Below are 12,707 nucleotides of genomic sequence, written 5' to 3'. Positions count from 1 at the left end.
GGCTGATGAAGTATGAGCTGACCACCAGAGAGCTTGCTCTTCAGGCATTGAGTCTGAAAGAAGGCTGCCGTGGGTAGTTGCCTGAGTAGTCCAGAGCAGGGCTTGTGAACCAGCCCAGGTGGCAAGTGGAAGATTTTGAGACTGCGTGAGTAGTAAATAAGGATCAGGAAGCATGGATGCAAAGTAAATGAGGGAGAGAGACAGACAAAAATCAGCTGCTTGTGCTTGTGTGGGAGTTGGTCGGTGCAAGCCAGGTCATCAGCCCTCAGAGCTGGTACAGCGGCAGGGAAATTGCTTTCCAGAAGAAGAGGGCCCAAGCCAAGACGCAGCCCAGCAGCAGCAGGAGTGACTGGTTCCCAGGCCAGCCTTCCTCAGACCCGAGGGCAGCCCTCGAAAATCAGGGTGCTGCTGGGAGGCACCAGCCCCAGTCCTGTCAGCAAAGATACCTTGAGTCTCCCAAGTAAACTGGAATAAGCAGCTGTCAAAATATCCGGTTATTAGACTTTGACTGGAATCATATTTCACACCTGACCTACCTACAGCCTTTGTTTCCAGTCTCATAACCAAAATTCTTGCCTGAATTCTTGCTGAATAAACCATTGCTGCCTTCTGCCATTAAGGCAGTCCAGTGTTGCAAAGCGAGACAAAATAAAGATGCTGCTCACAAGTACCAGAGTCAAATAAAGTGATGCAACATCACCCCAGGGGGACTGTGTCCCAAGGCATGTTCAGGGCCAGGGACTTCTCCTTAACACATGCTATGTTTTGGAAAGAAGTTCCTGCTGCCAAGCATGTCCTTTACCCTACCCAATTTCTTTTCTACTGCAGAAAAATGAAATATGATCTGTAACTGCAGGCAAATTCCCAAACTTCCAAGAAGCAAACTCTGAAAAATGTGATCTAAACAGAAACTGGAAATTGGAATGGTGTTTTGGATGAGGTCTTACTGGAAATTTGTCTTTTTGGAAGTGGGTCCATGGCAGCATTGTAAATAAACCTTGTAAATTCCTCACCTTTCTGAAAAGTGGCTAGCAAGGAAGCAGTAAATAGATGCATTTTTTGTTTAATACATATTTGGAAGTAAAAATTTAGAAGTTTAAATTTTCACTTTAAATTGTGTTGCCAGGTGCTAATAAGGAAGCCCCATCTGAACCCTTAAACAAGATTTGGATGCATAGTAGGTATCCTTCAGACAGGTCTCAGAAGCCCACGGTAAAGCATCTCTCAAAATCTCGCTGCTCAAGGGTGCTGGAATGAACTCTTAGCAAGCTCATCCATGTTCCTGACTTCTTTTGCTCCAGAAGCCACTCCAGCATATCAGGATGCTGGGATCAGCACGATGGCAGTTGACACAGTGGGGACCATATTGCTAATCTCCCCATTTTGGAGAATACATGTGTTCTGTGGAGTATTTTCTGCTCTGAATCAGGATGTTTGGGACTTCAGATCAAATGTTCTTACTGAGAGAGTCAGCCAGCTAATCTCTATGCCAGGAAATGAAGCCATCTGATGTCCCGAGGTGAAGCTATAGGAGGGTGTATGAGTCCAGAACAACTTGAAATCTGTTTTCTAAATAAATCCGCACTGGTTTGGAGTCTTTGAGCAGCATGGGTAGAGTCTCTGTTTTCTACCACAATCAGTATTGCCTTATTTTTGTTTTCAGGCCTTATCAAGGGGACAAATGCAGAATCTGCTACTTACAGGTATGATTTTAGAGATTTTTATCTTTCTAAGGCAATTTACAAAAAATTCTGAATGCTGTCTGAAGGCAAGAGAATAACACTTCATACTGGCAAGTTGCAATTTGCTGTTCTACCTGTGAATCTTGCAATTTCCATATTGCAATACTGGAAATAAAGATCCCGGAGACTGAGAGAATCATGTACTGGTTGTTTGGCTCTGAGGATAAACTGCTATTGGCAATGACATTAACCTGAAACAAATGAAAACCTTCAGCTAGATAAGTCTTTTAAAATTTTATTTGTCTTGCGAGCACAATAGGTCTCTATCCTCCCATCTTTTGGAGAATGAGGGAAGTCCAAAAGTAAACACCCTCTCCTCTGAATTTTGAAGACTTTTCTACTGCCTTGAAGCTTGCTTCTGAAAAGAGTACCTCTGTAAGATAAGTAAGAGCATAGGACCTGCTGGCATAGACAACTTGTGTTTCCTACGACAAGACAGTGGGGGTGGTCCCCAGAAACCACACAATTTTCAAACGGAGAGGTGCGAGGGGAAGATTTCTAGGAGTTTGTATGCAAATGTGAGGTGTCAGTAAAATTTGATACAGAGCTGTCTCTCCCTTTTCTTTTAGGAGATTTCTAAGCTGTTTCCCAAATGATTCAGGCAGTATGTATCAGGACCAGAAAGACTACCGAGGCCATTGTTTATAATGGTTTTATTTAGAAGCAAACCATCATTAGGCTACTTCTCATGTAACTGCAGACACTGAAAACCTCAGTTTCTCATCTAAATCTGTCATCTGGGATCCCAGTCACTGTCCAGAGGTACTTATATATTCCTTCACTGACTACAGAAGGCCCCACATGATTATATTAGTGTGAAGACACACAACGTGGGTTGATCAAATCTGATTGCTGCTGATGCCAAAAGGGGAAGAAGATCCTGTTCCCTCTTCTCAGTTCTGCCACTGACTCCAGCTTCCATGTCAGCTTACCTTGTGCCAGCTCTGGCATCCAGCAGACCCCTCCATAGGCCTGCTCACCTCGGGAGCCCAGGAGAAAACCGAAGGCATCAGAAAACTCTGCATAGCTGTCTGGAAGTTTCGTGAGCTGAACTGGTGCAGGGAAGAGCCCAGTGAGTTGCAGAGCCAGCCCTGTGGCATTACAACACCATGACAATATGATATAGATATATAAGAGCAGTGAGGTCACCTGCTTGCATGTTTTCATAGGAAACTTGTATAATTTTGGAGGAATTTGGACAATTTAAAGAAGCGGGGTGTAGATCCCCCATCATGTGGAGCTGCCTGGAGTCCATCAGGGCATTTCTGTGCACAGGAGCCAATTGCTCAGGATAAAGATGCTGGGGAAAGATGCTGAAGTCTCAAGCCACTTTTCTGTTGGTTTGCATAAGGGCTCAGAGGACAGTGGGTCTGCAGGCATGGCTTCTGTTGGCCCAGAGACCAAAAAAGCTAACTTTGTTCAAAGCTGAATACATACTGGGGACTTCTGGTGATACCAGAATATTGTCTCTGCAATTAAGAGGTCCAGCCAAGGACCAAGGAAACAAATCTTCTGCTAACTGGGCAGTCTTCATACCAGTCTCCAAAGCCTAACCTGCAGGATGTGGGGACGAGGCATCTCAGCAGCAAGGAGCACCAACGGTGAGGTCGGGTCATCTCTACCTCACTCCATATGCAGGTCATGGGATTGTGTTCAATGCCTGCATGAGTGCCAGCACCACCGTTTTGAGGCCTGAAACCACCTTTATCTGGAGAAATTGGGAGGATTTATGGACTCTGCACTGTAAAGGGCCTGGAAAGGAAGACCTCTGTCTTTTTTGCCTTTGAGGTTTACACTCTTTCTTCCCCTTATCACTAGAAGTTTTGCCAGAGCAGGGAATGAATTTCACCATCAAAACATTAGACAGCTGTGTAAAAGAAGGAGGAGAAATATTTTTCCAAAAAGGAAGCTCAGATGTTTCTGCCCAAGGCAATTCAGGATCAAAAGAAGGACACATTGATTTCTCAAATAAAAGCATTTTCAAATGAGAGTCCCTTACTCTTTGGAGTTTTTTAGAAAATTATTTGCAGATGGCACATCTCTCCACAGTGTGACTTCTTCTTCCAGACACAGTGAGCATTTAGCATGTCCACAGTTTAGAGGCATTGCAGCCTGAAGATTTATGTTCCGACTTAGTAAATGAACATATTATGGTGAGTACCTCCTAGGTAAATAACAGCAGTTTCCTTACCAAACGATCAAAGGAAATGCTAACAAAACCCTGCCACTGGCACAATACAAAGTACCCGTTTATCAACTATCTGCAATTATTTACACAAGAAGGTCCCGCAGAGCCCGAGGAGGCACATGGTGCCAGCTGTGACTCATGGCCACATACACCTGGAGCTGAGGGGCAGGGAGAGGAGCCCAAACACTGTCCCCTGGACACAAACCTATATGAACGGCATTGGTGCTGTTCTGAGGATGCTGCCTAATGAAAAAGTCTGTTTCAAGTGCACTAGTCCATACAGATCAATTGCAAAATGCCCGGATTGGGCAAAACTTTCAGAGAAGCACACGTCTCAGAAATACAGGCAAAATCTTTACATCCTAACTACACCTTCCAGATGTATCTCAGAGCACCTAGAAATTATTACTAAGATGAAAATCACATTTCTTTACTGGGCTCTATGTCCTGTCTTTGTCAGCTGTGTTGGCACCATGATTTATGTACAAAACTTTTGCTCAGTTTAACGAGTGAAAGCTACGCATGTGAAAAGATGAGATATATAATTCTTGAGGCTGACCATGACCAAGTCCTGTCGAGTGTAAAACAAAGTTTGTTTTAGTAAGAATTGTTAAATAATAACAACTGGTCTCAAAGCTGTATCTTTGCCTTAACAACTGTGATAGGAAAAGGCGCTCTGTAATTTTTATTATTTGTGCATGCATATTAAATGGATACAAATAGCACACACAAACATACACACACAGTGGTTGGAGCAGTTCAGCAAATGGCAGTATGGCATAAGGAGACATTTAACAGCAACAAGTTGTAGATGGCATGTCTTGAAACGTGCCTCATCACATTTTGGGATGCTGGTTCAGTATTCATGCAACAGGAGGAGGGCTGCCTGCTGAACCAGCAGCAAGACCTTCTCTGCATAGAAACTTGGGGTTTCGCTCATCACTCCAAATGCTAACTTTCTATTACGTGTTTCTGTGAAACAAGGTTGCAACTCTTCAGGGCAGCATGACATCTGTGTGTACGCACTTCAGACTGCTCCAGCAAGAATATATGCCAGTGCTTTTGGGAAAGGATGTCTTTTTCGTTTCAGTGTGAAAACCCTTACCAATGTGCTAGCATGTATAGTGTCTCAGGAGACAGTTTGGCAGGAGAATTATATTGGAAATGTAAACTACAGCCCCCTGAGAAGGGAAATATATTACAAGTGGGTTAGGTATAAATATCTGAACACTACGTCATTAAATGATTAAAAAAAAGTAGCAACGCTGTCTCAGTGCACAGAAGTAGTAAGAACCCAGTTCAAAGCCCAAAGTAGTTAGCAGCAAGGTGCCCACTGAGCTCATGAATTCTGAATCAGGACTGCTTTTGGAATGAAAGAGGGGTTGTAGCTGGATAAGCCGGAAAAAAATATGTTGGCAGAAAATTCTTTTCACCATCAGTAATGAATTTGTTGACAGATATTATGTAGAACTGGATACGGGCATTGCCTGTACATGAATGATTTAACCAAAAATTACAACATACACCCTTTCAGAAGACGATATGACGAAAATAAACATCTACAGTGAGAACAAAAGCATCTCTGAGCTCCACAATTCATCATGTTTCAAAAGAGACTTATACTAAGAATATTTACAGCTGAAAATTTCATGGCTATGCTCTCATAGTCTTAGTCTTAACCAAGAATAACATAAGCCCTGTTGTATCTAGAAAAACAGCTTTAAGTAGCAAAGCAAAATAATTATCAGGCTAGTTTCTCTACCACATAAGGCAGTTGCAAAGATTTATAGACTAATTCTGCAGGCTGGATCTTTTTTTAATTTAAACTACAGCTACCAATGAAAGGGAAGTGTTTCAGCAAAAGAGAAAATAGTTTGAGATTATATTTGAAAAAACAATTTGGAGTTTACACAAAGAAGTAACTTTGAAAAATGACCTGGGGGTTGTAACTATACACGATTGTTCTTATAGAAGCTTGCAGCTGGAAAGCGGCCGGCTTAACCTGTTTCTCCTGAATGCAAATTCTTCACTGACGCAGTGGAACGGGGTTGTATGACGGGGGTTGTATAACGTCCGTGCTGGAAGGGGATGGGCAGCAGCAACCTCATAGCTGGCTTTGCATGCTGAAGGAACACGAGTCCGGCAACCGTGTAAGCAAAGTTAAAACCCCTGACGGCTCGAATGCCCCTCTCACATCCAAGGCAGGGAGTAAAGTGCAGAGATCAGGAAAGCCAGAAATTGTAGTTGCAGCAGTGAGGCAACTCTACCGCTGAGGGGAAATGGACTGGTCTCATTTTACTGTTGTCTAATTCTGCTGCGTTTGTTATGTCTGTGGACAAAATGCAGTGGAAGAACGGGAAAAAGCAAGACGATATATCACTTTTCCTAGTTTGCTTCTTTTGTTTGAGTGTTTCAGCTTTTCTTACTTAACACATGAAGTGCAGAAAAGTGGTCCTTCTTGCTCCATTTAAAAAATTTAGTTAACTCATCTTCCGTTACGTCTGACAGACACCAGATTTCAGAAGAGTTTGTTCGTCCAGTCATACTCTGTCGAGGTGGACTTGAGCTTATATGTGGTATCTTACACTCCCATCTTTCTTACACTCCCAGTTTTTGCTTCTATATAGTGAGTTTGGAGACTCAGCCCTGAAATCAAGTACCTCTCTGAACCTGCTTTCCTATGATCTCTGTTCGAATCAGTGGTCTCTCCCCAATAAAGGTATGTTTGTTTATCATTACAAATGCAAACGCCACAATTCAGGGACACCTTGTTATAAAGCCTATAGCCTCTGGGGACATTTAGTTTACCATAATAAACAAGATCCTTTTCAGTCAACTATGCCTGACAGCGCTGAAGTTAATTTTAGCCACTTGCTGCTTTCATTGATCTACAGTTTAGGTTCTAAATCCTGGCTTCTGTCCCAGCAGTCTTGATGAAAATAGATAAATGTTTTATTTCTAGAGTTGAAATAAAACTTACCACAATAGCATTCTGTATTGTAACTTTGTAGTCGATTATCATTGTTACTCAGAGTGAAGTTAGACATTCCCAGCCTGTATTTATGATCAAGGATGCTTCAGAATAATGTATATAAACTGAGTTTTATTGATCATCGAACATCTGCTGGCACTTAAGTATGTGGACACATAAGCATGAACATAAGCTTTGCAAGTTTGCATTTTTTGATGCTCATAAAATTATAATTTATAATCAAGTACACCATATTATGTTTTCTTTATCACTTTCATAAAGATAAAGTAATGTAAGCAGGGACTTGGATTACAAGACTGTTACAAGATTGCAAAGACTTTGGGTTTTATGATTTATGGAAGAAAAATTTCATTATTTTTCCTTTACTTCTGACACCATTTAATTGCATTTTGCCTGCTGTGGTAGACGAGATGTGCCAAACTGTGATTAGTGCAAACAAAATTTGAAGTGCTATAAAATGCTATTTTCTTACAGTGCATCCATTGTCAAAGGTGGTGAGCAAATGGCTTTACCCAACTTTCTGATCCTACAGTTTTGACCCCTCCTTTCCAACACTGACTAATGTAGAACACATGCCTGTGCTGATGCAGACCCTTTTTATAGTCTGTGCACTTCACACACACCTGTTGCAGATACTCAAACCCGTTCGTGTTAGTACAGCTTAAGCAAGGAGTTGGGAAGGGGAAAAAGGTAGTACTGGAGAGAAATAAAATAAGAGAGAGGATGTGCATCCCTTACGGGTGTGGGTACAAGAAAGGTCTGTGCATGAGGTGGGTGCTGGGAAATTATGTTCTTGTATGAAAATGTGGGTCATAGGAACAGAAAGCAACTCAGAAGAAAGAGCCTTTGTCTCATTTCCCGGAGTTATCCAGACTCTCTCATGTGGTCCAACCTGATAAAATTGTCTTTATTTCCGAAGTCAAACATGAGCTAAACTAAACACACTAGCAGGATGCCCAGGCATGGAAGCAGTAGCACTGGCCTCTCTGAGTTTACAGACCTGCTCCTCTGCTGGCGTAAGTCTGACCAGCTCCAGGTTCAAGCAAGAGGACTCCTGAACCAGGTGTTAAACACAGGTTTTGCTCGGTATGAGTTATCTAGAAAGTCAAAACATACTGGAAAATGTGAATGCAAAAGCTGTGAGAATATCACCATTTCATAGGGGCCTGGGGTATCTGAAGTGAAGAAAGAACAGACATATTCAAGACAGATTTTGTAAGAAATGGTGACTTATAATGACTATCACACTTAGCTAGGTAAACCAGACTTTAAATCATTTGGGTAAGATGATCTTTCATGGATAACAATTAACAATCTCCATCCTTGATTTTTAGCATGTGAAATAACTGTGAAAACCTACTACATGCTGTTGTCCATGTTTTTAATGAGAAATTCACCCTTTAATCACCATCATGACAAATGCTGATAAATTCCCAGGATATTTCTCCCTCACACTTTCTCTTTCCTGGCCCCACATGTGTCCAGTGCCTAATCACTATTGCTCGGGAACTAAATGCTGCACATTTAAATGCTATAGACCAAGACAAAGAGGGTAAACACAGCATCTTGACTCCTGCACAGTCAACTTCTACACCAAGGTTAGGGAGTGTGTCACTGGCTGGTCTCACTAGAGGGCAGCCGATAAAACCTCTAGTAATAAAATTGCAGGAGCTGAATGTCTTTTTTTTTCCACTGGAGTGTGATGGGATATAAAATTTGCCCCCTTGAAATTGCTGCCAGCAACTCTTTCTCTGGTGCTTTTTTTTCTCCATGAAGAGCTGTAGAGGAGGATCCACTCACTGCTTTAGCTCTGCGAGACTCTGCAGTTCTGATGGAGTTGGAAAATCTTTGTGAGGCTTTGAAAAAGCATGACGGTGAGCCAGCACTTGATGCTGAACAGGATTATTGTTACTTTCCTATCCTTGCTTTTTTTCCTTGACTCCCTAAAGGAAACATCACAACTTACAACAAAATATGCATAGTGTGATATATAATGCATTCTGAGCAATTTGCCATAAAATTGCTTCTTCGGTAGTTCTTGAGGTTCAAATATATCCCAGGATTTCTTTTTTTCTTTTTTTCTTTTTTTTTCTGTAGTCCTTGTAATAATTTTAATCTTAAGTGCCTCAAGGTCCCCTCAACTCCGGTTTCATAAATGCTTCCCAGTACCTGCCCCATCTTGTAACACTGAAAAAGAAGTCTGCTATATGCTTTCCAGAGAAACACAAGAACAAGATCTCGAGAGCTTCCAAGATAAATACATTCTCTGAATTCCATACATTCATCACGTAGTTTTTATTAGGCCAAAAATTTTCTTACAAGATTTTGTGTGGTTCTGAGCTGAGATACATTTTCTATCCCTATAGAAATGTCTTTATTTACTTGATCATATATCACACTGCTATGCAAAAAAAAAAAAAAAAAAAAATTAAACTTGTGTTTTCTCAAATCTTCATGTACCAAGAACAGTGTCTATCAAAAATAGTCCTTTTGATAAGGACTATTCAAAAATAGTCCTTTAAAGCATAAACTGTTTCAGAAATAAATACCACTTGATGTTTATAAAGTGCATTCCTCTGGCTGTGGCTGCTAAACACTCTGCTTGATACAGGAGTTCATGTTTTAAGTAATTCTGACTTCCCTTAAGGCAACTAAATGTATCAGGACCTACTGTAATGTCCTAAACCTGATTTTGTTTTATGTTACTTATTCAAACCCCCCATTTTCTTCAAAGGAAAAGATGGACAAAAAACGCTAAGCTGAAATTTGATAGGTAAAGGTTCATCAGAAAAATCTTGTTGATGAAACTGTTGCAGAAGTTTCCATTTCACATTAACATAGTAAACAGTGTTTGTTTTTCAGTACCAATTAATACAGCCGAGTGAGCAATTAAACACAAATTTTCTGCTTCTTGTGTTTGCGTAACAGCTGCACTAAGTTTGCAATTTCACCAAATATATTAATTACCCAAACACAGTTCACATTTTGTGTTCATGAGGATAGTAACTTCAGTCTTTGTTTCTTAATCAATTAAGAATGCTTGGTCCTTTTTATTGCATGTGTGTGTATTGCACACACCATTCCTACTAAATTGATTTTGCCTGTGATTACAAAGGTCCTGTAATACTGGCTCTGCTCCCTGTTTGGGTGATCCTATCTCATCCACCAGGAGAACAGCCAGAAGATACTATCAAAACAGTAGTTTATGGAGCAGAAACAAATAACTCATGATCAGAGATTTCAAAAAATGTTACATTGATTTCCTCCTTCTTTGCACCCCACAGACTTTTCTCAAACTGTCCCTCTTAGACCAGGAAATGGTAAGATATATTGGCTGGGAAAGGAGTCTAATTCAGTTCTTACTCATTGCATTCACACAAGATAATTGAATGCGCATGCAGAGTCTGGTTTTAAGGGGTACAGTCAGGCCCTTATCTGATTCACCTAAAGGTCTCCTTGATAAGGAATTGGCAATGAATTTCAAAACCTCCTCCCTGCCTTGCATCAAGCAGTTTTCCACCCTGAGGCAGGATTGAGTCAGAGGCAGACTTAAGATTGTTCACGAAATACATAGTGTGATACTTTTGGTGCATTTGAAAGATCTTGAAAAGTTGAGGTCAATAATTTGATGATTTTTTAATATATTTGTAAATATTTAATTTTTTATTAGCTTTAGTACTCATCTGGCATATGGAAGAATCTTATCCTATGTTTACAGGAAAGCAGAATGTAAGGGACTGCTGCTTTGCCTTTAGTTGCTTTTGTTCTTAAAAAGACAAGGATAATGCAGAGTCTACCAAAATCTCTACCATCCCTCCAACTGCGACTGCGGCAGTAGCCCAGCGGGCTACTGCTAAGGAGGTTTAAAACCCCAGCAGTCTGCCTGGCTCCATCCTTCAGCTGCCCAACCGTGCGGAGCTTACGACTTGCTTCCAGGACCAGCTGCAGTTACAAGTCTGGGGATTTTTTTTACAAATTATTATTGCCGTAGTAATATTGCACTATATGACTGTAGCAATAACAGTTCTCTTCAGTCATGCCCAATCCCTCCTTCTGTCCTTCTCTTGACCTCGCCTTGCTAAGGTGTGAGAGCCCTATAGGGAATGGCACCCCGTGCCAAGGGAATCCTCCCCAGTGTCTGAGGGCCCCTTTCTTACAGCTGGGACAGAAAGTTTCTGCATGGCCTACAGCTCAAAACAGTCTGACCTATTTCCCTCATGCAGGGAAAATGATTTCATATAAACAGACCAGAACTCGAGCTAAAATTTCCCTGTGCATTCAGCCTGTTGAGGTGCTTTCCATCGGGAAGGTTAGGTCCCTGCCACATTCAGGGCGGGTGCTCAGGGTTAGGCTCAACTTTGTAGAACCTCAGGTCTGACACCACCTATCTCCATACGTCCGGGGAACAGAGCCTCTCTGTGCCAGTCCCCCCAGTGACCCTGTTGATTTTGGGTGTGAACCCTTCTGCCATGTGTAGACCCAGATTTGGGCTTTCACGTGACTTGGTGCCCAGGAAGAGTTTGTCCATGCATGCTCCCTTAGAGCCAGTCAGTGACCAGAATGAAAAATAAAACACAGTAGCCTTGACTCCATATCCAGAAATATTGATGCATGTCCTCAGAAGAGGGGCCTTACTCACTTGGCTGGGGTGCAAGGTGACGCTACCTCTCACCTTCAAGGCAGGAGAAGGAATGGCTCTCTGCTATGCATGTTTCATTAACTCAGAACACACGTTTCCATTTATTTAAACCATATGGATGAGTTTTATATTTTTATTATGTTTCATGTGACTGAGGCCACCGTAAATGCTTGCTATGCGTCTTTGCATATTTTAGTTTCCTGAAGCAATTTTCTCTTATGTTTCAGTTAAGTACAAGCTCCACAAAATGCGTTATTAATTACAGACATGGGTTGCCTTATGTGGTATGATGTGTTCCCTCTGCACATTCACTTAAATGTCTGTTGTGAAACAGTCATACCTATAGTGGTATTTTATCTATAAACTGTCTGAAATATAAGCCTTTATAATTAAACCTGGATTAAAGCTTAAATTCTGCAAAGAAAATGCTTAGTTTTGGGAACAATGTTTTCCATACCCAGGAGGTGCTTCATAACATGCTAAAGACCTGTTCATTTCATCAGGATTACTCACATGCTTTCAGTTAAGCTTGCACTAAGGTAATTTGCTATGTCATGGTAAACAAATACCTTCTCAGAGCACTGAGGTAAGCAGTTAAAATCCCAGTGATTAGGGTTTGCTCCAGCTTATGTCTATGAAATAGCCTGCTGACTCCTGCCAACCACAATGACAACTGGATTGACACTCCCAACTCACTGGTGCAGAAAGCTTTGAATCCCTAAAAAAATGTTTATTTTAAGCCAAGTTCACCTTCATATTGGCTTTATACAAGTAATATGCAGATGAAAGGGTATGCAATTTGTTACTAATTCATTTATTACAGTTTTTCAAACCACTGTTTTAAATAGTGGTCTGTATTACTTTCCAAATATCTATGCTCATCTGTACTGGGAAAATGACAACAGAGTGAGAATGCAGAATACACTTATAATAAGAAGAGTAGTAACCGAATTTGGAGACGTGTTACTTTCAGGGGTGCCTAAAACTTTTCCTTTTTGCCAGTCTGCCACAAATAATCACTTATAATTAAGACAGAGAGTGAGCCAGTGGTTAATAATCTCATTAACCAGTAATTCTTGAACGGACAGTAGGGGAGATGTAAACTGATGAAGAATTAAGCTGGGGAAGGACTAAAGGCAGTGCAGT

The sequence above is a fragment of the Accipiter gentilis genome, chromosome 4 (assembly GCF_929443795.1).
Source record: "Accipiter gentilis chromosome 4, bAccGen1.1, whole genome shotgun sequence".
Lineage (NCBI taxonomy): Eukaryota > Metazoa > Chordata > Aves > Accipitriformes > Accipitridae > Astur > Astur gentilis.
Note: the sequence above shows the minus strand (reverse complement) of the source record.